Source organism: Xenopus laevis, chromosome 9_10L (genome assembly GCF_017654675.1).
Source record: "Xenopus laevis strain J_2021 chromosome 9_10L, Xenopus_laevis_v10.1, whole genome shotgun sequence".
In the NCBI taxonomy this organism is placed as follows: domain Eukaryota; kingdom Metazoa; phylum Chordata; class Amphibia; order Anura; family Pipidae; genus Xenopus; species Xenopus laevis.
The window spans coordinates 113,869,133-113,891,585 of NC_054387.1; positions in this window are offsets into that span (position 1 = coordinate 113,869,133).

Below are 22,453 nucleotides of genomic sequence, written 5' to 3' on the forward strand. Positions count from 1 at the left end.
TGCATCACAGCGCCGTGCGTCGTGACATCGTAGATGCGACACCAGATTTGAATTTGGCGCCTTTAAAACTCCAGTTCACCATTTTGTAAATGCCCAAGCTAGGCTTCAGTCTACTGTTCCTACTCAAGCGTATCTTCTGTTCTGATTATCTGGTTTTTGACTCCTGCCTGACCCTCGTTTACGATTTCTGCCGCCAGCCCTTGATTCTTCGCCTGTCTGACTACACCTTCTTCTAAATCCTTGCCGGTACCTCGTTTACGGACTTATTTATCTAAACCTGCACTTCCTTTTTGGGTTTCCGAAGCAGAAAGCCCGGGCCCCAAAAGGGCTTTGGTGAACACTGAAGACCACAGGGTTAACCTGTGCAACCGAGTGTACCTATCACTGCTCAAGGTTCTGAGAACGAGATTGTTACAATCACTAAAGCCTGCTACATTTGTACATCAGATAGGATCATGCTGCACAACCTCATCTCCTCTGTGCCACTGATTATTGAAGAACATCAGAGTAACCATCTCTTAAAGGAGAAGAAAAGTCATTTGGCACTTGGAGGTGTCAAATGTTAGGCAGCCCCAAGTGATTGTATTTACTTACCTGACACCCCAGCGAGCACCATGGAGCAATCTTTTTCCTGCTTCATCACTCTTCAAATATCACAGGGCAGACGCACGCGCAGTAGAACGAAATAGCCAGCTTTTTCATTAAAGTTCGACTTTTTGCTCTACTGCACATGCACAGCCAATGGAAGAAAGAAGAAGCAGGAAGAAGTTCCCTCCATGGTGCTCGCTGGAAGAAATCTGGCTGGTGCAGTTTTCTACTGAAGCACCAGCCTGGAGTATCAGGGTAGTAAATACAATCACAAGTGCCAATGACTTTCCTTCTCCTTTTAAAATAAAACTTCAAGATTGATGTAGTTATACTTCTTGTAGGCGTTTGTGTGAAAAAACTCCAAACTAAGGAGAGCTTATAGGAACAACATTCAGGCCCAGACTGGCAATCTGTGGGTTCTAGCAAATGCCAGAGCCATAGGTAGGGGGCTATTTGGGCCTCTGTGTACTTAAAGTGCCTGGGCCTATTCTGAGTCCCAGTCCAGACCTGATGTCCTTGGTTTGGAAACACCTTTTCCATTTGAAACAAGCTGTCATTTTGTTATTTTGTAGCTTAAAGTTTCTGGCCTCAATGCAAGAGCTTTGGTGGCAATCCCTTTTACAACAATAGTCCTCCTTCACATTCAAAGTGAAACAAAAATGTCATACAAAAATTACTTGCCTCTAAGTATTCTTATCTGAATTGCACTTATAAATGTGAATGAGTAGCAAGGTGCAAGATAGGTCTGCCACTGACATGCTACTAGGTCCCACGGTGCTTTAAATCTGTGGCCTTTCCTGTTCATGTACACAATTGAATGGCATATCACAAATGACTATGCCATAGCCGCTTAAAACCCCATTTTGTCTTGGGTGCAATCATGGTCCATTTGCACAAGCATTTACTAACAGATGCAATTACATGGTAAAAATCTGGCAGTAAAACAACATCGTTGGTGGAAAATACAGTCAAAAACGTAATTGTCTGCACTTGCCCCATTAGTAAATGAGCTCACTATTGCTAGTAACACATTTTTGGGTAGTCACTGTTGTATTTGTCTGTCATAACAACTCTCACTAATACTTGTAACGGTTGTCAACCTGAATCTAGAGCCAATGCCAAGCACCCTGGTCTAGGCTCATACTTCTGCCTGTAGCAGCCGCCTTTGGCCTTCAGCTACTCAGATCTTAAAACGAGAGGTGCAAGGCGAAAGGTTCTAAGCAAGCGAAGGGGCACAACTGTAAGCAAAGTCTTTTGGGCAGAAGTTCATGGTACAAGGTGTAAGACAGAATCGTAGTCAGGACAGGCCGGGTCGAGGCAGGCAGAGAATAAGCGTAGTCAGGCAGGCAAGGGTCAAAACTGGAAGATCAATCAGAAGGGATTTAGCAGAAGATGTAGTCGGTATACAGGCAAGGGTCAGGATTCAGAGGTCAGAATATTTAAAAGCCAGGCAGGGGTCACAACAGGAATCAAACAGGTTCAAAACAGATTAGCAGAAGCTCAAATTGCACCAGGAACAAACTCCTATAACTGAATGAAGTCCCTTTAAATACCCTTGGAATTTCGCGCCATTGCACGTCCCCGCCGCACCACTAGACCACCAGGTAAGTCGCTTTTGTCACAATACACCTTGGGTACCTATTTTATGGGTAAATGTTAGCATGGCCCTTCTTTCACACTGACTTATCTTATTACATTACAGATATCAATACAGAAAATGTAAAGTTTGGTGATACCATTTATTGGCTAACTTAATAAGTAAAAAATGCAAGCTTCCGGAGCACCCAGGCCCCTTCATAAGGCAAAATACTTGACAAAGGGGCATGGATGCTCTGAAAGCTTAGCCAATAAACGGTATCACCAAACTTTACATTTTCTGTGTTTTTTCAATGGCTTACACGGTACAACATCTTAAAGATATCAATATGGTCTGACACAGAGAAATAGTAAGAAAGATACAGAGATAGAGAGATACAAACAGACCCGCATCCAATTATTTGTTTGAATTTTAGTCCAGGATTTATACAGTATTGTTCCTGTTATGAAACAAAGATTCTCAGGCTTTCCATCCCGTGACTACACTCCGTGACACAAATGGGCACTTACATACCATCTTACAAACCATCTGTGCCTGAGATATATATTCTTCCATATCATTTAGTCCCAGAAACAGATGCAGAATTTTACACGCTGTTTGCTAGCCAGTCTCTTGCTGACTTTTTATTGTTGTCGGAGTTTTAGTACATAAATATTTTTATAATTGAAGCATATTTGTATCCCAAGCCCTTGCTGTTTTGTCCTTTATCTGCCATCATCCTGGACAAATTGAGTTCTTATCCATTCCCCATAATCTCTCTCTTCAGAATTCCTGCACATTTTTTTTTGAATCTTAGACTTAAATTTTATTTTAATTTGGTGAAATTTTCTATGATGCCATTAGCATTTATATTTGTTTATTTTACAGCTAGACGTATGTGCCTTGGCAAAGGCCTTCATTTTTTTTTTTTTGCAAAACAATGTACTAATATAATATTGCATGGTGTATTACAGAAGCCTTAATCACAACCAATATATTATTATGTTTAATGACCACATATTTAGAGTAATATAGGTAGCTAATATAAGTAGTGTCAGCAAAGCTCAGCAATCTTTGTTTGGGCAACTTCATTCCTCCTTTCTTTAAACCCACTAACGCTATTCACTTGCTGCATCACTATAGAACTAAAGAAATGAAAAAGACCAGCAGCCCCTACCAATGGCATCCGGTCATTATTCAGTTACAATTCATATGGTTCTCTACCAAGAAGAGTCCAGGTTCATTGCCCTTAATTCCAATCAAACAAGTGGATTACTGGGGACTCCTCTAAGCATTTGCCTATCTTACTGTAGTGAGCAGGGTGCATACAGCCACAACATTTCGAGGGTTCCCATAAATAGTGACACAGATCACAAACATATATACAGTAGATACAAAAAAACCCTCAGTGAACTACAAAAGGTCTATTTTCCACTCTATAGTCTGAAATTAATCGTTTAATTATCTCCTTAGTGCTAATTCATGGAAAACTAGTGTCCAAACATCAATGCAGAATCCATTATCCCCTCTTGGATATTTTTGTTTCAAATTGGCAAGGAAAATTCCCCAGTTTTTCAGAATAATTTATTATTAATCTTTACCAGTGATCCCCAACCAGTGGCTCGCTCACCAACCCCTTGGATGTTGCTCTCAGTGGCCTCAAAGCAGGTGTTTATTTTTGAATTCTTGGCCTGGAGGCAAGTTTTAGTTTCATAAAAACAGATATACTGCCAAACAGAGCCTCCTGTAGGCTGCTAGTCCACATAAGGGCTAACAAATAGCCAATCACAGCCCTAATTTGGCATTCCCAGGAACTTTTTGCATGCTTGCATTGCTCTGATACTGACTCAACTGGTATTCCTCTTTGTCCAAACAGTTTTATTAGTCAAACCCAATTCTACACATGTTTCAGTCACCCGTTTGGCTTCTTTATCTTATTATCAGCCATGAACTAACACTCAAAAACTGCTCTTAGAAATACTTTATATACCCTGGGTGGTTGGACACTATCCCTTAGCATTAGCTCAATCTTCTCTGTTGATATCACTGTGATAACTAATATGCCAAAGTCATTCATCAGAAGAACGTGAATGTAATCAACTCATTTTCTTTAGCATGTAGGGTAAATTTGGCATCAGCATGGACCTCATTCAGCAATGCACTTTATCTTTCCATTTCCTTCCGTTCACCATTCCATTCTGATAAATAAATCATCCATAATTCAAAAATACATAGCCCGTAAGACGCGCCAGGAGATCTGCGTGTTCCCTTACCTCCCCCTTAGCTCCGGTCTTAGCTCCGGTGCGCATGCGCAGCTGACGCACAGTCCCGGTCTTGTCGCGGGCGTCTGACGTTCTCGCGTCTCTCGTGATTTAAGAGTACCAGCAGCCATTAAGGTTCCTGACTAGTGATGGGCGAATTTATTGGCCAGGCGCGAATTTGCGGCGAATTTGCGCGATTCGCCGGCAGCGAATACATTCGCGAAACACCCACAAAAATTCGCCCAAAAAAATTAGCCGGAGTCAAAAAAACAGGTGCGGGCAGAAAAATAAAAGTCAGTCATATCATATTCATTGGGGAAGTACTTCATAAACATGGAACACAACTTTTTGTAACATGTGTATCTGGGTTCCTTAATCTACATTAAATATCTGACATGTCTTTTAAACAGATTGCCTGTAAATATGAATCCCTGCCAAGGTTTATAACAATGAACTGATTTCTCACTGAATACATTGGCCCAGGGGTTCTATTAGACTCTAATGAATCCCAGGTAATAGAGAGAATGAAAGAGCTTCAAGATAACCAGTTACCAATAAGGCTGTTATTATCCCCTGTAACTCTGAGTTCTACAAATATTCAATCATTTTTTTTTTTCATATTCAAAGGTTGGATTATTAGATAATTCCCTATTATAGTTCTTACTCTCCAACTCTCTTTTATTCTTCTTTCGTATAATAAACCCAGTATATTGCCATAATGTTCCCAAAAATGTCAGCCTTTTACGGTATTAATGGTCTTAATCTGCCCTAGACAAATTGCCTAAAAAAATCATTAAATAATGTTTTTTGACATCTGAAATATATTCAACGTTTATTTGTGGAACTAGTTTGAATTCCTCCTGATTGTCCCAAAAATGACTTATTCTTTTTTTATTAAAAAAAAATGTAATTCAAAACAACTTTCCATTGACAATGTTTAATCAATGCACAGGTATAGGATCCATTATGCGGAAACCGGTTATCCAGAAAGCTCTGAATTACGGAACGGCCATCTCCCATAGACTCAATTTTATCCATATAATCCAGATTTTGAAAAATGATTTCCTTTTTCTCTGTAATAATAGAGCAGTATCTAGTACTTGATCCCAACTAAGATATTATTAATCCTTGTTGGAAGCAAAACCAGCCTATTGGGTTTATTTAATGTTTATATGATTTTATAATTGACTTAAGGAAAGATCCGTTATCTGGAAAACTCCAGGTCCCATGCAATCTGGATAACAGGTCCCATACCTGTATATTGAAAAGCTGCTTGAGGAGTTTCAATCATAAAGCATCATTGCAAAAAGACTGGGACATTGCTTTTTGCCTAAAGTATAATGCAAAGTATAGGTATGGGACCTGTTGTCCAGAATGCTTAGGACCTGAGGTTTTTCAAATAACAGATCTTTCCGTAAATTGGATCTTCATACCTTAAGTCTACAAGAAAATCATGTAAACATCAAATAAATACAATAGGTGGGTTTTCCTTTTAGTATTTCTATTTTAGTGGGGCTCAAGTACAAGGTACTGTTTTAATATTACAAAGAAAAAGGAAATTGTTTTTTAAAAAATTTGGATTATTTGTATAAAATGGAGTCTATGGGAGACTTCTGGATAACGGGTTTCCAGATAACCCATCCCATACCTGTATTTTATATGGTGCACAAACATTATGTTCTTATACAGCATGCTGACTACAATGAAGAAGGCTATTGTACCCAATTACAGAAGCCCCTGGGGATAGAGAAAGCCTGGCTGAGAAGGTGACTTGTCTTCATGAAGCAGCAGAAACATTTTCAGTCTCTTGAGGATTTCAGTTTGCCTTTAAGAATAAGAAATTCAAAGTGCTTCAGTCCGCCACTCATTGAACCCAGATGCCCTCATTAAGGATTAAACATTTGCTTTGATTATTCTAGCCGCACTAGACCCTTTAGATGTAACGGCTTAATAGTTGCCAAGGGTTATTGCCCTGACACAAAGTTGAATCTGGGTAAGTTATATGAAGGTTAATCTGTGGCCTGCCTCTTTGTTTTCAGCTTTATTCTGCATCTAATCTAGCTTCGAATGCATTGTTAGCCCAACCACTATTAAAGGTTCCATATTTCTCCATAGCATTAGGAAAGGATGTTTTGCAGAAACGGATAAAAAGTTACACGTGTTCAAAGGGACAAATAAAAAAGGTCCAGCGCATGAAACCCATCATTTAAATTGTATTTAGGCACACCTAATGTTAACACCTTTCAATCAGGGTCCTGGACACAGATATCTGTTTAATAAACAGAATATAAATATCCTAGTATATAAGTATGACATCGCTTATCCGGAAAACCATTACCCAGAATGCTCAGAATTATGGGAAGGCCATCTCCCATAATGTTCATTTTAAGCAAAATAGTCTCATTCTGAAATAACGTTTATTCTCTCTAATAATAAAACCAGAATAAATCCATATTAGTGGCAAAACAATCCTATTGGGGTTATTTAACATTTAAATGATTTTTAGCAGAATTAAGGTATGGAGATCTAAATAAGAGTCCTGTGCAGAACCAATTTCTGAAGCCCGGACTGGACCCGGAACCGGAGCCTTAACTGCCTTATCCACAACCCAATCTACGACCCACTGCTATTAAGAAACAGAAAGTGCTGTAACCAGAGGTGACATCAACAGAAGTTGGCAGGAAAAACACAGGGTTGGACTGGGCCTGCGGGACATTGGGAAAAAACCCAGAGAAAAAAAGCCCACACCAACTCCCTGCTTGAAGCTTTTCCCCTGCCTGACCTCCCTCCCTCCCTGGCTCCGGTTCTTGCTGAATGAAGGAAAAGGTACATGTGGAGCGGGGGGCTGTGTGGGTTTGGGGCTGGAATTGGGGGGCCAGAGGTGGCTTTGTGGCTGGGGGGCCCCCCAGTCCAACATTGGAAAAACATAATTAAATAAATGTGTGAAAGAGTTAAACTTCCTATATAAGACCCCTGACCCAAACTACCAACCTCACATTCTGAAAGTCCCACCTGCAACCCGCAGGTCACCCACTTTTTTGCAGGTAATATGTGAGTACCCAACCCGCTGCAGGGCTCTAATCCAAATTACAGAGATTACAAAGATCCCTTAGGTCCAAAGCATTCTTGATAGTGATGGGCGAATAAATTCGGCAGGCATGAATTCACAGCAAATTTCCATGTTTTGCCGCCGGCGAATTCACGAAACCGTGGCGAAAATTCACCGGCGAAAAATCCGCTGTGTCAAAAAAATTGAGCATGCTTCAGAATTATTCGGACGCCTATTGACTTTAATGCATTTGGACAAATTAGGCACACATATAAAAATTGACGCAGGCGTTAAAATTGAGGCGCATGAAAACAATTTTGACACCTGTCAAAACAATTATGATGCCCATTGACTTCAATGCCTTTAGAGAATTTTTCAAATTCACCCATCACTAATTCTGGATAATAGAAGGTAATAACTAATACCGTAGAAGGTTATAACTGAGGTAAAGCACTGCGTATCTTGTCGGCGCTATATAAATAAATGATAATGATGATACTGCTACTGTTGTCAATGTAAAAACCAGCCCCATCAAATCAAGGGGCTCTCCAGCAAAATATATACATATATACAGAATATTGATTTCTTGACTTAACAGCTGCAGGGAGGAAGTTTGCACCTGGACACTTTTTCCCAGGGATCAAGGTCCTAAAATTAGGCCTCTACCTCTGTAATGTGAACAAATAGGAAACCTATATTTGTGTTGATAAGTCAATGGTTGCTTTCTGCCCTTACTATATCACTTAATCAATAAAACCTATGGTTACTGAAACAGGGCACACTTTGGTCATGTTGCAACTTGCAACTTGCAACATATCTAGTGTTCCAGTTGCATCAAATGGTAGAGGCCATCACTCCAATCACATGTCAGGCTCCAGTCAATTCAATTAATCTGCTTCCTATCAAAGTGAAGAATGATGTCCTCAGTGATTATATCTTCAGACTCACACAGGTGACAACCCAACACCAAAACCTTGTCCTCCTCTAGTCCATAAACACAAATGCCAGCAAGTGTTTGCCGCTATTCCATCTTCTCTCCCTCCACTTGTCTCGCCCTATCCTATATTGTGCAGCTCGGCAGAAAATGTTGGCAGAGTACAGGAAAAGTATTACAATAATCAGTCACTGGCCAAAAAAATTGCTTCCAGAATTAGGCAGGGCTATTAGACAGGTACGGGGATTTATGACAGACGGAAGAATTAAAACCAATCACGGAGCGGCAGTTTCTAACTCGAAATGTCAGCGAGCCAAACTGGAATTATTAAAGAAGTGTTTAGAAAAAGGCAGTGGTACGTCTAATGTTTGGGGAATTTGATCTACACGGCTGTGCTCCTGTATATAAAAGCATTATGTTAGACATTGCAAATCATTATCTTTTAGCAGAGTAGAACCTACTGCCTGCTGCCAACCTGTGCCGAGCCCTGGCATACAGAGATATCCTGATATCAAATGGTATGCCGCCCTTTCCAGAGAAAGAGAGAGACAGAGCATCCGGGAGGGGCTGCTTATCCGAGACTAAATAAATAAATAAGCACAACTCATGAAACCTGCCCTAACCTTTCCATAGATGAATAAGCTTCAAGTCAAATTCTGTCATGTATTAATAAAAAAAGGAGTAAATATTTAATACTCGCTCAGAAGAGCCGGCGCTTGCCCTGATCCGACCGAGCAGCGTCTGTTGTCTGCAATGTGCCTTTTTTCCAGACGTTACCTTTCTCCTGTCGGATGTCAGGACGCGTGTTCAGACAGCGACAAGATGGAGTGCAGTGGTTGGCGTGTCAGGATGGGGAACACCTACACACTCACATATATACAGAGAAATAGGCTGGGTACCTTTTATTATAGGTGTTTTATTATAGGTGTGAGTAGGGATGGGTGAATTTGACCCGTTTCGCTTCGCCAAAAAAAATGCATTAGAGTCTATGGGTGACTATTTTTTTTGCCAGGTGGCAAAATTTTTTTGATGTCCAACATTTGTTTCCTCCCATTGGCGTCTATGGACGTCATTTCTGCGGCGAAACTTGGCAAAAAAATTCGCTCATCCCTATGTGACAAAAGCAGTAAGGAAGAGCAGAATATCATTGGCGTGATTATAGAAGAAGCAGATCCCCATGGTCGCTGGTAGGTCTGGAGAACAGGGGGTTCAGCTTTCTCTATAATGTTCCCTCTCTGCTGCTCTTCTTCTTCTTTTAATTGATGCTCTCGCACCTGTGCTAGTAAGTGGCAGGGTTGGGAGTTGTGGACAGGCGTTGCTTTGAGGGTGGAAGCAGCTATGTCAGCTGAGCCCTCCGAAAATGTTTTTGGCGGGGTGAACCAGCACACTCTTGTTGCACCTCTGCAAATTATTAGAAGGACATTGTGCTAGCATTTTCACTATCCTGAGCCATTGGCATGGGCAATATAGTATATACAGTAGCTATAGGATCTATTATCTATTACAGCTAAACAACCTATTATGCAGAATGCTCAGGGCTTGGGGTTTTCCAGATAATAGTTCTGTTATTTGGACCTTCATACCTTAAAGGGGGTTGTTCACCTTTAAATTAATTTTTAGTATGTAGAGAGTGAAATTCTGAGACAATTTGCAATTGGTTTTCATTTTTTGTTATTTGTTTTTGGGTTATGTCGCTTTTTATTCAGCAGCTCTCCGGTGCAACTTCAGTAATCTGATAGCTAAGGTCCAACTTACCCTAGTAACCATGTATTCCTTTGAATAAGAGACTGGAATATGAATAGCAGAGGTCTGAATAGAAAGATGAGTAATAAAAAGTACTAATAACAATACATTTGTAGCCTTACAGAGCATTTGTTTTTTAGATGGGGGCAGTGACCCCCATTTGAAAGCTGAAAGAGTCAGAAGAAGAAGGTAAATACATATAAAACTATAAAAACAAGCAATTGAAATGTTTCATAGAATTGGCCATTATATAACAAACTAAAAGATAACTTAAAGGTGAACAACCCCCTTTAAGTCTGCTAAAGAATCATTTGAATATGAAATAAACCCAATAGCTGGTTTTGCTTCCAATAAGAATGAATTATATCTTGGTTGGGATCAAGTGCAAGGCAAACAAAACACCAAAAATTGAAAGGAAAAGGAACGCCAGCAGATTGACTGCAAAATTTTTATTTCAGGTAGTGGCAGCACGACATGTTTCGGGTCAGAACCCTTTATCAAGTTGCTGGAGTTCCCTTTCCTTTCAAATTTTTGGTATTTTGTTTATTCAACTGAGCTGCTGCACAGAGCAACTAGAAGGAATTGGACATATACCATTTTTATTGTTTTTGTATAGACCACAACTCCATTTTTGCTTTGGGCGTCAATGACAAGGTACTGTTTTATTATTACAGAGAAAATCATTTTTAAAAAGTGGAATTTTTTGATTAAAATGGAGCCTATGGGAGTTTTTTGGATAATGGTATGCTGGATAAGCATACCTGTACAGTGCAAGTGCCGGTGGCCGATGTTACTCAACATGTTAATGGTCCTGGAGAGCCTCATTAGATCCCTGTGATGTCGATGTCAGGCATCTTGTTGTTATCTTACATAAAGTGATTGTTATGTTAGTTTGGGGTCTTTATATTGCACCGGAATCAGACATAAGCAGGGTCAGACTGTGCCAGTGGGACACTGGGAAAAAACCTGGTGGGCCCCGGCTCTTTTGGGCCCCTTCGGCCCAGACCTGTTCCCTGCACTTCCTCTCCTTACCCCTTCGACCCCTGTTGTGCCGGAAAATGGTATGCGCTCGTGGCGGGAGGGGGTTTGAGGCAGATAGGACTGCAGCTGAGGGGCCCATAGGATGGTGTCGGTGGCTCCTCAGGCTGCGGCCCCCCAGTCCAACGCTGGACATGAGGATAAAGGCCGGTGCTTAATGTTTTACTGAGCCATATTGCTCATGCTTTTCAATTGCAGGGGTTATCTTTCATCCAGGTGCAAATTACATGGAGCAGGTGTCTTCTTCTGGGTGACTGATACATGTTAGGGTGATGCCCTATATAATTCATGTGATTTAGCTGTATGATCACATTTACTTTACAGTGCTACGCAATATGTTGGCGCTATATAAATACATGTTAATAATAAAAATAATAATAATATAAAATAAAAAATAATAATAAACGCCTGAAGAATATGTGTGTCTTGACATGTCTGCACTGGTAGGGTCTGAGCACTGGACTGCATTCAACTGAAAGAATACTCAAAATACTAAATACACGAGCGGCAATGCATTTGGCAATTGAGTTATTGCATTGCTCACATAAGACATTATTTCTGATGCATTCCTGCTTCATAATTAAACAGACAACACTATGCTATTACTTGGTTCATTTGTGGTTAAAGTCTCATGGGTTAACCCACCATAAGACTGGTGTAAATAGCGTTGATGGCATTCTTAACTCTTGGCAAATGCACCTCTTGCCCTGCCGTAAAACCGGCCATTATCTGGCCAGAAGTCAAAATGAAGAGTTTCCCTTGTGTAGATTAGGTATGACAAAGCCGGTCTGAATCCTGTATTGTGAGGAATGTTTGTTTGTCAAAGATTCTTTAGAAGAAATTCTCTTTTATGAGACCCCAAAGGTGTTGAAATGGTCCCGGTGAGAGCAACAGGATTTATGTGTTTCATAAGTGTAATAAAAATCATTTATTTAATATATCCTCCACTTTTGTTGTTGTACAGAGAGAGCCCATGGGAAGAGCCTCACAAACTTTATTATCCGTAGTGGAACAAGATGCAAAAAAAAAAGGAAAATGTGCTAGAACACCGCCATCTACAGTACAGTCGGGGAAATCACGTATTGAAAGCAGAATGCTCTTCAACTGACTGAAAGGTGCCTGGAAAATCAACAGTAACTTCACTTAACAGTAAAATTAAATAGGGAGTTTTATTTTGCTTAGTGCGTGTGATCTCTTATGTAACAGGAGTCCCTACTGTCATTGCTGAGCAGCTCCATGTGCAAAAATATTGCAACCTTCACTACAAATGAATTTGTAATGGCTAGATCCACTAACTATTTAGCCTACCAGTCATACCTACCCACTAAATAGCCTACCAGTCCTACTTACCAACTAGGTAGCCTACCAGTCCTACCTACCAACTGGATTGCCAACCAAGCCTACCTAACAACTTGAAAATCTACCAGTCCTACCTACCAACTATATAGCCTACCAGTCCTACCTACCTACTATATAGCCTACCAGTCCTACCTTCCAACTAGAAGTCTACCAGTCCAACCTACCAGTCCTACCTACCAACTATATAGCCTACCAGTCCCACCTACTATATAGCCTACCAGTCCTACCTAACAACTAGAAGTCTACCAGTCCAACCTACCAGTCCTACCTACCTACTATATAGCCTACCAGTCCCACCTACTATATAGCCTACCAGTCCTACCTACCAACTAGGTAGCCTACCAGTCCTACCTACCAACTGGATTGCCAACCAAGCCTACCTAACAACTTGAAAATCTACCAGTCCTACCTACCAACTATATAGCCTACCAGTCCTACCTTCCAGCTAGAAAGTCTACCAGTCCTATCTACCAACTACATAGCCTACCAAGTTTACCAACAACTTGAAAATCTACCAGTCCTACCTACCAACTATATAGCCTACCAGTCCTACCTACCAATTTTATAGCTACCAGTCCTACCTACCAACTTTATACCCTACCAGCCCTACCCACCAACTAGATAGCCTACCTGTACTACTTTCCAACTAGAAAGTCTACCAGTCCTACCTACCAACTAGGTAGCCTACCAGTCCTACCTACCAACTGGATTGCCAACCAAGCCTACCTAACAACTAGAAAGTCTACCAGTCCTATCTACCAACTACATTGTCTACCAGTTCTACCTACCAACTAGACAACCTACCATTCCTACCTATTAAATAGATAGCCTACCAGTTCAAACTACTAACCATGCAGCCTGTAAGTCGTACCTAACCCCTAGATAGCCTAACACTCCTACCTACCAAATAGATAGCACACCAGTTGTACCTACTTACTAGATATCATACCAGTCCATTTAAATAACCTAGCAGTCCTTGAACATAGCTCCACCTAGGCTACAGCAACCCAGATTTTAACTTACACAAATAAAAAGGTGGTTAGTGAGATGACAACAGTTAATATCAATATTTTTCTCAAGGGGCCCCAGGGCCTTTGGGACTGTGCATCCTACCCTTAGCCTCCTTCACTTTTTCTTCATACTCCTCTTTTTGCCTTTTCTTCCACTCTTCCATCCCTACCCCATTCCCTCTATTCTATTTCTTTTCTCCTTCTCCCATTCAGTTTCACTCCCTCTCTCCTCTTTATATTTTCCAAGGCATGAATCACTGCTCAAGCCGCTAGTGCATAAATATTAATTAGCCGCTTGGGCTGCCCCCGTAACTTCCTTATTTGCACCCTGAAGTGGCAGTTTAAGTTTTTTCTCCCTCAGGAGTCGTGCTCCGCTAATTCTCACCTGCAGCTCGGCTGTAAACATCTAGTTACCGTATAATTAGAAAGCTGATTAGTTCAGGGCCAGACAATTGCTATTTAAAGGTCACTACAGGGTTCTCGTTAATGGATTTGTGTTTTAAAATGAACAGAACAGGTAAGAAATGATAATATGGAGTCACTGCAAGGTGGGAACACGGCAGGAATTTTCTCTGATCCCAGGGCAGCCAAGCACGTACTTGCCTCTTGGTTAAACTGAAACTTGAGCAGATAATGTTATTTTCAGTTTGTGTGCCTGCTGCAGTGCAGTTGCTCATAGTAACCAATCAGCAATTAGCTCCACGAGGCACTGGTTACATTACTGACTAATGTGGCATCTTCAGTAAGAAAACCTGGTGGGTTTGATCAGGAGGCTGTTTATTGGATGCTCTCCCATTTGGCTTGCTGAATGTCTATGAATTACCTGTCATGATATAAACTTTAATATTATATATATATTAATGTTCTCATGATAATAGCACTTCTACACAGCTAATATCAGGATGTCATGTTTCTGATGCAGGATCTCCTGGCACTTCCCTGTATAAGTCTATCACCGTTGGAACAGAAGTGGTAGAAGTGAATAGAGAAGCATCAGTAACTTGAGCTTCTGGTGTTCTTTCTGGCCAGATATAGGCAGTGTACAACTGATTATATAATGAAAACTAAAAGAAAAAAAAGTTGTAATTTGCAAAAGTGCTCCGTAGAGCACAGTCAACAATTTTGCTTTGTGGGTATAGTTCCCCTATAAGAGTCAATATTTGGTTGCCGTTTCTGTGCCTATATACATATGTATTTCAGCTTTTTTTATAAACCTGTGCATGACTTATTGTGACATCAATACATATATACCCCTTGTAAATTTAAAGACACATGGGTGTTTTTACAATGACCCCTACACAAGAGCTAGAAAAGGAAAGGGCACAAAAGCGCACCCTTTACTGCTCATTCAAAAAGTCCTTGTAATGCTGGAAGGTGCAAAGCATCTGAATGGAGAACAATTTGGGAGATGAGTAGGGGTCAGGAGGAGGGACACCTATGTGCCTTCACCTCCCTTCTTCAACAATACAGATCTGCTGAATAGTGATGGGAGTATTTCACCTATTTCTTTTCGCCCAAAAAATCGAAAAACTGCAAAAAAAATCACCAAAAGTTGAAAGGCACTGTGTGATTTTTTCACAGCAAAATATTTTGCTCATCCCTACTGCTGAGTACTAGGGATGGGCGAATTTTTTTGCCTTGATTCGCTGCATAAATGACGCCCATAGACTTGTATGGCGGTGTGCGTCCAACAAAAAAAAGACGCGTATTTGGCTAAATGGGTCAAATTCTCCCATCCCTACTGAGTATAGCCATCACTGTATCCATTAGGGACACCCAGGTTTATTTACACTTGCACCCTTCCCTGCTTTACTCTGAATATCCGCAGGTCTCTGTGTTCCAGTATTTTCCGAATCTTTTCCGTCGTTTGAGATTCTTGGCTCTTTATTCTTCTCCCCTTGTTAGAAAATCCATCAAGTTCGGGGACCCCAACCCAGATCCCTTCAGATCCACTTGTGTGTGAGCCACACCCAATCTGTCCCATGTGCATCCTAATTCTGTCCAGGTCACGTCTCCAATCAGAGGCAATTCAGGCCCCTAAGTTGCCCTGAGGTGACTCCTATTTTGTTGGGTGATGGAAACTGGAGGAGATTGGTCCAGGAAAGACTTTTGTGGGATGTTCATTTGGGTTGGTAGGGGAGGAAGGAAGGCTGTATGCACAAACCAAGACTTTGCAAACTGGCCTTTGATTTGGTGTGTTTGAGGGAAAGTTGCCAATGAACAGAGGGATGGACTCGTCGGGCTGGAGGGTGTATGGGTGGGTTTATAGGATTTTTTTGTTTCATGATCTATGAATTGTTTATAATATGTTGAATATTTAATGTAAAGTGAGTTTATAAATAAAAAAATTCCTATGATGCATCACTAGTGCAGACAGCGCAATTGTGCCCTCTTGCACCAGAAGACACGAATTTCCTGTTTAAAACCCAGAAATTTAAAACCCAGAAGTTACCAGGAGCGGCTTATTGACAACCCTGGTAACTTGAGGGGCAACACTCAGGCCACACACCCCAACATGCTCCGGCTGCTTCTGACTGCTTCATTGACTCTATATATTTCAAGGGCATGGTAAGTTAATTTTTGGTAGCAAATTAATAACCATGACTTGATTGTTGCAGGGGTAACCAAGTAAGGGGGCTTAAATTATGATGAATTCTAAAAAATGCATATGAGTTGACATTTGTGCAAGTTACTTTAATGTGCAAAATTTTACAGATTTTTGTGGATGCCCTACGCACGCCCCCTTATCCAACCCCTCTCCTACCTGATTAGCTCATGTGCTGTACAGTTTATTTGCATGCACCAATCAGGTTCCTCCCTGTTGGGGCCAAGCAAAATCATTCTGCTCCGTGTGTGGGACACTTGCACACCCCTTAATTGTGTGTCATTAACAAGTGAGAGCAAGAGGAATATGGAATCCAATAGTTAAAGCCTAGGCTTGCGTCAGATGCACTATAGGAGGTGCCACCAGCATGAAGAATAAAACACTGCTGTTAGGGGTCAGATGTAAGGTATTAGCAAATGGGCTCTAATGTGTGAACTTGTAGATGAAGTAGATGAAGTTGAAAAAAGATGTACGTCCATCGGGTTCAACCTCTTTGTCTGATGGGGATGATGAATTAAAGGAAAACTATACCTCTCAAACAATGTAGGTCTCTATAAGAATATATTGCATAAAACAGCTCATATGTAAAACCCTGTTTCATGTAATATCCTTTTTTAGTAGTATGTGCCATTGGGTAATCCTAAATAGAAAATAGCCTTTTTAAAAAATGATGGCCGCCCCCTGGGATCGTAGGATTCACTGTGCACACAAACAAACCATACATGTTAGGTCACATGACCTGTTACAGTTAGAGCTGCAGTATTTCTGGTCAGGTGATCTCTGAGGCAGCACACAGACCATCACTAAATGGGGGTTCAAGGCAAGAGATGTAAAAGGACAATATTTACTATAATATATATACCAGTTTGATAAGATTCTTTAATATGCCACTTAATCTGTTGCTCAGGTGTTCATTTTGGGGGTCTAGTTTTCCTTTAAACTATAAAGAAAAACTAAATTGCAATTTCCCACTATTTCAGGCAATTTTTGTCACAAACAAGAAAAATAATCAGAATAATATTCTGAAGAAAGGGTAAATTAACCAAAAGAGACCTAACAAGAAGACTTAACAAGAACAGAAGAGATGAATCGCTTATTTAATTACAGCCTTTATTGCGAATCCACATGAAACAATAAAAACATTTGTCATTTGAATAAATGATTGGAGTTACACTGCGACCAATGCAAGCGATTTCTTTCCATGAACTCTCAGGTAATTACAGAAGGGAAGGAGCCTGGCGCAATGCAGGTCTATGCAGAATGAGAAATTACCGGATGTAACAACATTAATCACGGACATTCATTGAGGCTCAAACTCGGTGTTTCCCATCTAGGGGGTTTTATTTATTATTATCAATATTTTTCAAGGAGAACGACGTTTTGGACGAAGTTATTCACCTAGGCCGGGTATTAATAGTACCAGAAGACACTTATCCTCAGTGAAATGTTGAGACTAGTCTTGAGGGGATCCAAGTTCAGCTTTGGACAGTTCCAAAATGTTGATACTAGTCTTGAGGGGAGCCAAGTTCAGCATTGGACTGTCCCATCAGGACATTAAGGTGGACCTGACACCAGCAGCTGCACTAAGACACATTTGTAACAATTTAAGATATGCAAAGAAACAATTGTAACTATAACAAACAAGGGAAAGTTGTGCTCACCACTATTCTTTAAAACCATTAGGCGGGGGTGCAATGAGGCTGTGACCACAAAATACATATAGTCAAATACAAGAGTCCTCTGCACTCAACCCATTATCAATATATTTAAGACAGAGACATTTTGTGCATACTGCTACTGAAAAATGCCTTACCCTTTAAACAAAACAGGGATTGTTTGTCCAATATATTTAAGCTGGCCAACTACGTCAAAGTCATCCCATATCTGGTCAGTCCTATGCTCAATTTTCATCTGATTCATTAAGAAATCTATTGCTTCATTATACGTTTTACAATTGTAACTATTTAAGATAAGCCGGTCTCTAGGGGAAACTGTGACTTGCAGCTTAAAGGGCCATTCACTGTCATTAACAAAATTGTAATAACACATAAAATGTTACCCCAAACCACCCAGAAATGTGTTAAAACTTTTCAAAACCTGCCAAATTTTGTAAAGTGGATGTGGTATTTAGGGGGTTTGACCATTAAAAGGGCAGGGTCAAAATTTTTTAGTTGCGACAAATCTTTTTGTCCTTCTTTCTATTTTTCCAAATGTTGGGAGGTATGAAGCAAAGTCTGGATACGGGTTAAACCAAGAGGTCAGACAGTTGCAGTGGTGTAACTATAAATGAGGCAGACCCTGTAGTTGCAGAAAGACCTTGGTCTGCTTCCTCTATACCGGGCGGGGGACTGAAACGGGGGATGGATACAGGTGACCCTCTACCTGAAATCTTTGCCCATGAGATGAGGGAGGTAAACCCCATTCCCCGCTCTGCTAGCAAATTTAGCCATGATTGTCCTGCAGAAGGGATTTTAGAAAAAAAAATTGCTGATACAGTTTCTGCCCTAAGGTTACCGCCAAAAAACTGTCACCCTTGACACCTGTCCTCAGGTTTCTATATAGAAAACATTGCCCAAATCTTCTCCCTCGCTCTCTGATATCCAGAATAATTGGCACCTGGGGGTTTTATGGATACTGGATCTCTCTGTAATTTGGATCTTCATGCCTTAAAGCTACTAGAAAATCATGTAAACATTAAAGGGATACTGTCATGGGAAAAAAAATTTTTTACAAAATGAATCAGTTAATAGTGCTGCTCCAGCAGAATTCTGCACTGAAATCCATTTCTCAAAAGAGCAAACTGATTTTTTTATATTCAATTTTGAAATCTGACATGGGGCTAGACATATTGTCAATTTCCCAGCTGCCCCTGGTCATGTGACTTGTACTGTGATAAACTTCAATCACTCTTTACTGCTGTACTGCAAGTCGGATTGATATCACCCCCCTCCATTTCCCCCCCCCCAGCAGCCAAACAAAAGAACAATGGGAAGGTAACCAGATAGCAGCTCCCTAACACAAGATAACAGCTCCCTGGTAGATCTAAGAACAACACTCAATAGTAAAATCCCATGTCCCACTGAGACACATTCAGTTACATTGAGAAGGAAAAACAGCAGCCTGCCAGAAAGCATTTCTCTCCTAAAGTGAAGGCACAAGTCACATGACCAGGGGCAGCTGGGAAATTGACAAAATGTCTAGCCCCATGTCAGATTTCAAAATTGAATATAAAAAAATCTGTTTGCTCTTTTGAGGAATGGATTTCAGTGCAAAACTCTGCTGGAGCAGCACTATTAACTGATTCATTTTGAAAAACAAAAATTTTTTCCCATGACAGTATCCCTTTAAATAAACCCAATAGACTGGTTTTGCCTCCAATAAGGATTAATTATATCTTAGTTTGGATCAAGCACATGGTACTGTTTTATTAATAGAGAGAAAAATGAATCATTTTTAAAAATCTGGATTGTATGGATAAAATGGAGTCTATCGGAGACAGCCTTTCTGCAAGCTTTCTGGATAACGGGTTTCCAGACAAGAGTATTACTCTTTGTTACCAGACAACGCTGTCAGATGTGGGTACCAGGGGGTGCAAACATGCACTTGTCTCTGGACACTAGGGGTAGTATATGATAATAGGCACAATCCTGCTAGGCCTAGTAACTAGGGATGCTCAAGATTTCACTAGCCTGCCCAGTAAAACCCCCCACTAAGGCTTAGACTGCAATCACAGATTTATTTTCTCTGAAATGTACATTTTTGTAACAAAGTTGACAGCCTTAACTGTAACTACCAGCAACCAGATTTTCTTTTTCCAAACAATACTACTCACTGATTGGATGCAATGACACAACCAAAGTAACTAGACTCTAGTGAACTATAATGACTGGTGTATGTACTGCCAGGAAAATACAGGAGCTTGTAGTACATACACCAGTCATTATAATTCATCAAAGGCTGAATGGCTAAACTTGGCCTTTAATTCATTTCCAGAGCACCACAGCTGTCTGTAATTCCTCCTAGCAACCGTCAGATTAAAAGAAGGATTTTAAAGATTTCTTTAATTTGCTGAAATCCTCAGCTTCCCATGCAATCCTCCTGCTTTATTCTACTCGCTAAATCATGACTTCTGACCCTTATCTTGACTGTATCTTGTTTTTTTCCCAACAATTTGCCTCCTATCTCTATTTTCTCCTTTAGGTAGGGGACCAATCACACAAGAAACATGACGCCTGTGCCATTACTATAGCTATTATTTATATTTTAATGCCACTAAAAACTGGTGATGAATGAGCAGATCTATAGATCTTCATGTCTGCAATCCTCTGAACGGACACTAGATGTCAGTGCTCTACTGCAGCTGGAACTAAACCAATAAAACAGTAAATAATGCTCATGGTTCCATCCAATACATTTTAAAGAGGATGCGCCAGTTCATGGATGACCAGCATGCATCTCTCTAGTTGCTTTTCTATTCTGTAGGGATTTAATTAACACTTAAACTGCACGGGCAAACTACTAATAGTTGCTTAGAATTTTGTTCGTTTTTGACATATTCAACATTAAAGGGGATGTAAACCCAGCCATAACGCGCCCCACAGCGGCCCCTATTTTTCTATCGAATTTGCCGCAAACTGTAGTTATAAATGCAAGAAAATTCACCAATGAGAATTCTACTGATCAAAAGCTTCATTATAAATGCAAAAGAACTGACCAATGAGAATGCTGAATCCCAGCACCATGTCAGGCACCTTGCTGCTATCTTACATATAGAGATAATCGTGTCTTATTTTTGTCTTCATTATATTACACTGGAATCAAACATGTGGATAAAGGACAGACTTGTTTAGTGCTGGGAAACTCTGCTTAAAGCTTCCAACTCCAATTGCAGGAACAAAGAACAGGGAGTCAGATTGATACAGATCAGCTGGGATTCTCATTGGAGGATTGCATTTTAAGGGTAAGTCCACACAGGGCGTTTTGGGGAGATTTGGTCGCCTGGCGACTAATCGCCTCGTTTTTGCGGCGACCAATCTCCCCAAACAGCTTACCTGACTCTGTGGTGGCTAAAATGAAAAAACGCCAGCGCTAATCACACGCGGCTGTTCGTTTTCCGAAGTTGCCTCACGAGGAAATTTTGGGCGACTTCGGTAAACGAATTACAGCGTGTGATTCATTTTAGCCGGCGCAGAGAAGGGAAGGCGTTTGGGGAGATTGGTTGCCGCTAAAACGAGGCGATTAGACCAAATCTCCCCAAAACGCCCTGTGTGGCCTGACCCTTAAGCAGTAGCGGGCTGTGGAGATTTGGGGAAAGTTTTATTGTGCAATATTGCTTTAAGACTACAACCCTGATGTTACTGAACTACAGCTTTCAGAATTCCTCAACCTTTATTGTATGTTACATTATTCTGGGATTTGTAGTCCAGCAAGAACTGAGTACAGTTTGGTTGAGCAGTGCACCCCAATTTATCACACTGTTCATTCCGGGGAAAATTAACAGGTTAGAGGGATTATTTATGTTGTATAGGGAGGCACGGCCTGTTCTGCTGGTGATTCCATAGTATTTTCAGATGTGTATTTGCAGAAGGAGAGCAGCCCAAAGACTAATTTATCACCCCAAACTTCTGTTTTTATCAAGGCAACCTGGAAAATGCATTTCTCTTTGGAGCGGGATGAGACGGAGTCGGCACGGGAGCTTTGAAAGTCAAATTCCTCTCGGCATCTATTTATGACAAGTAAGAAATCGAGCGAGCGGAGGTGAAAAATGATATCATTTTGTTCCCTTTTTCTAGAGAGCAGTTCGGAGTTTCAATATGTATGTAAATCTCTCCGGAAGTCATGGGTTTTACATAATGTTTGTAAAAATATTCACTGCCGTATTTTAAACGTGGCTCCTAACAAAAGTCACATCGCGCCCCGTGGCTGGGAAATGAGAAAAGAGAGAGTAGCGTTCGGGCTGACAAATCCCTGCTGCCTAATTTACTAAAGGGCGAAGTGACTAACGTGGGCGAAAATTCGCCAGCGTGACGTCATTTCGGAACTTTGCCGATTTACTAACAGTCGCCGGCGTAACTTCGCTAGTGAAGGAGACAGACTCTAGTGGTACTTCGCTCCCTAACGCCTGGTGAAGTTGCACTCTGGCGAATGGACGTAACTACGCAAATTCACTAAGATGCGGATTTTACTGAACGTTACCTCTTGCACCAGACTTGCCTTTGCCACCTCAGACCAGGCGAAGTTTAATAGAGTAGATAGGAGTTCCTAAAAAAATAGTCCCAAAAAACGCTGGT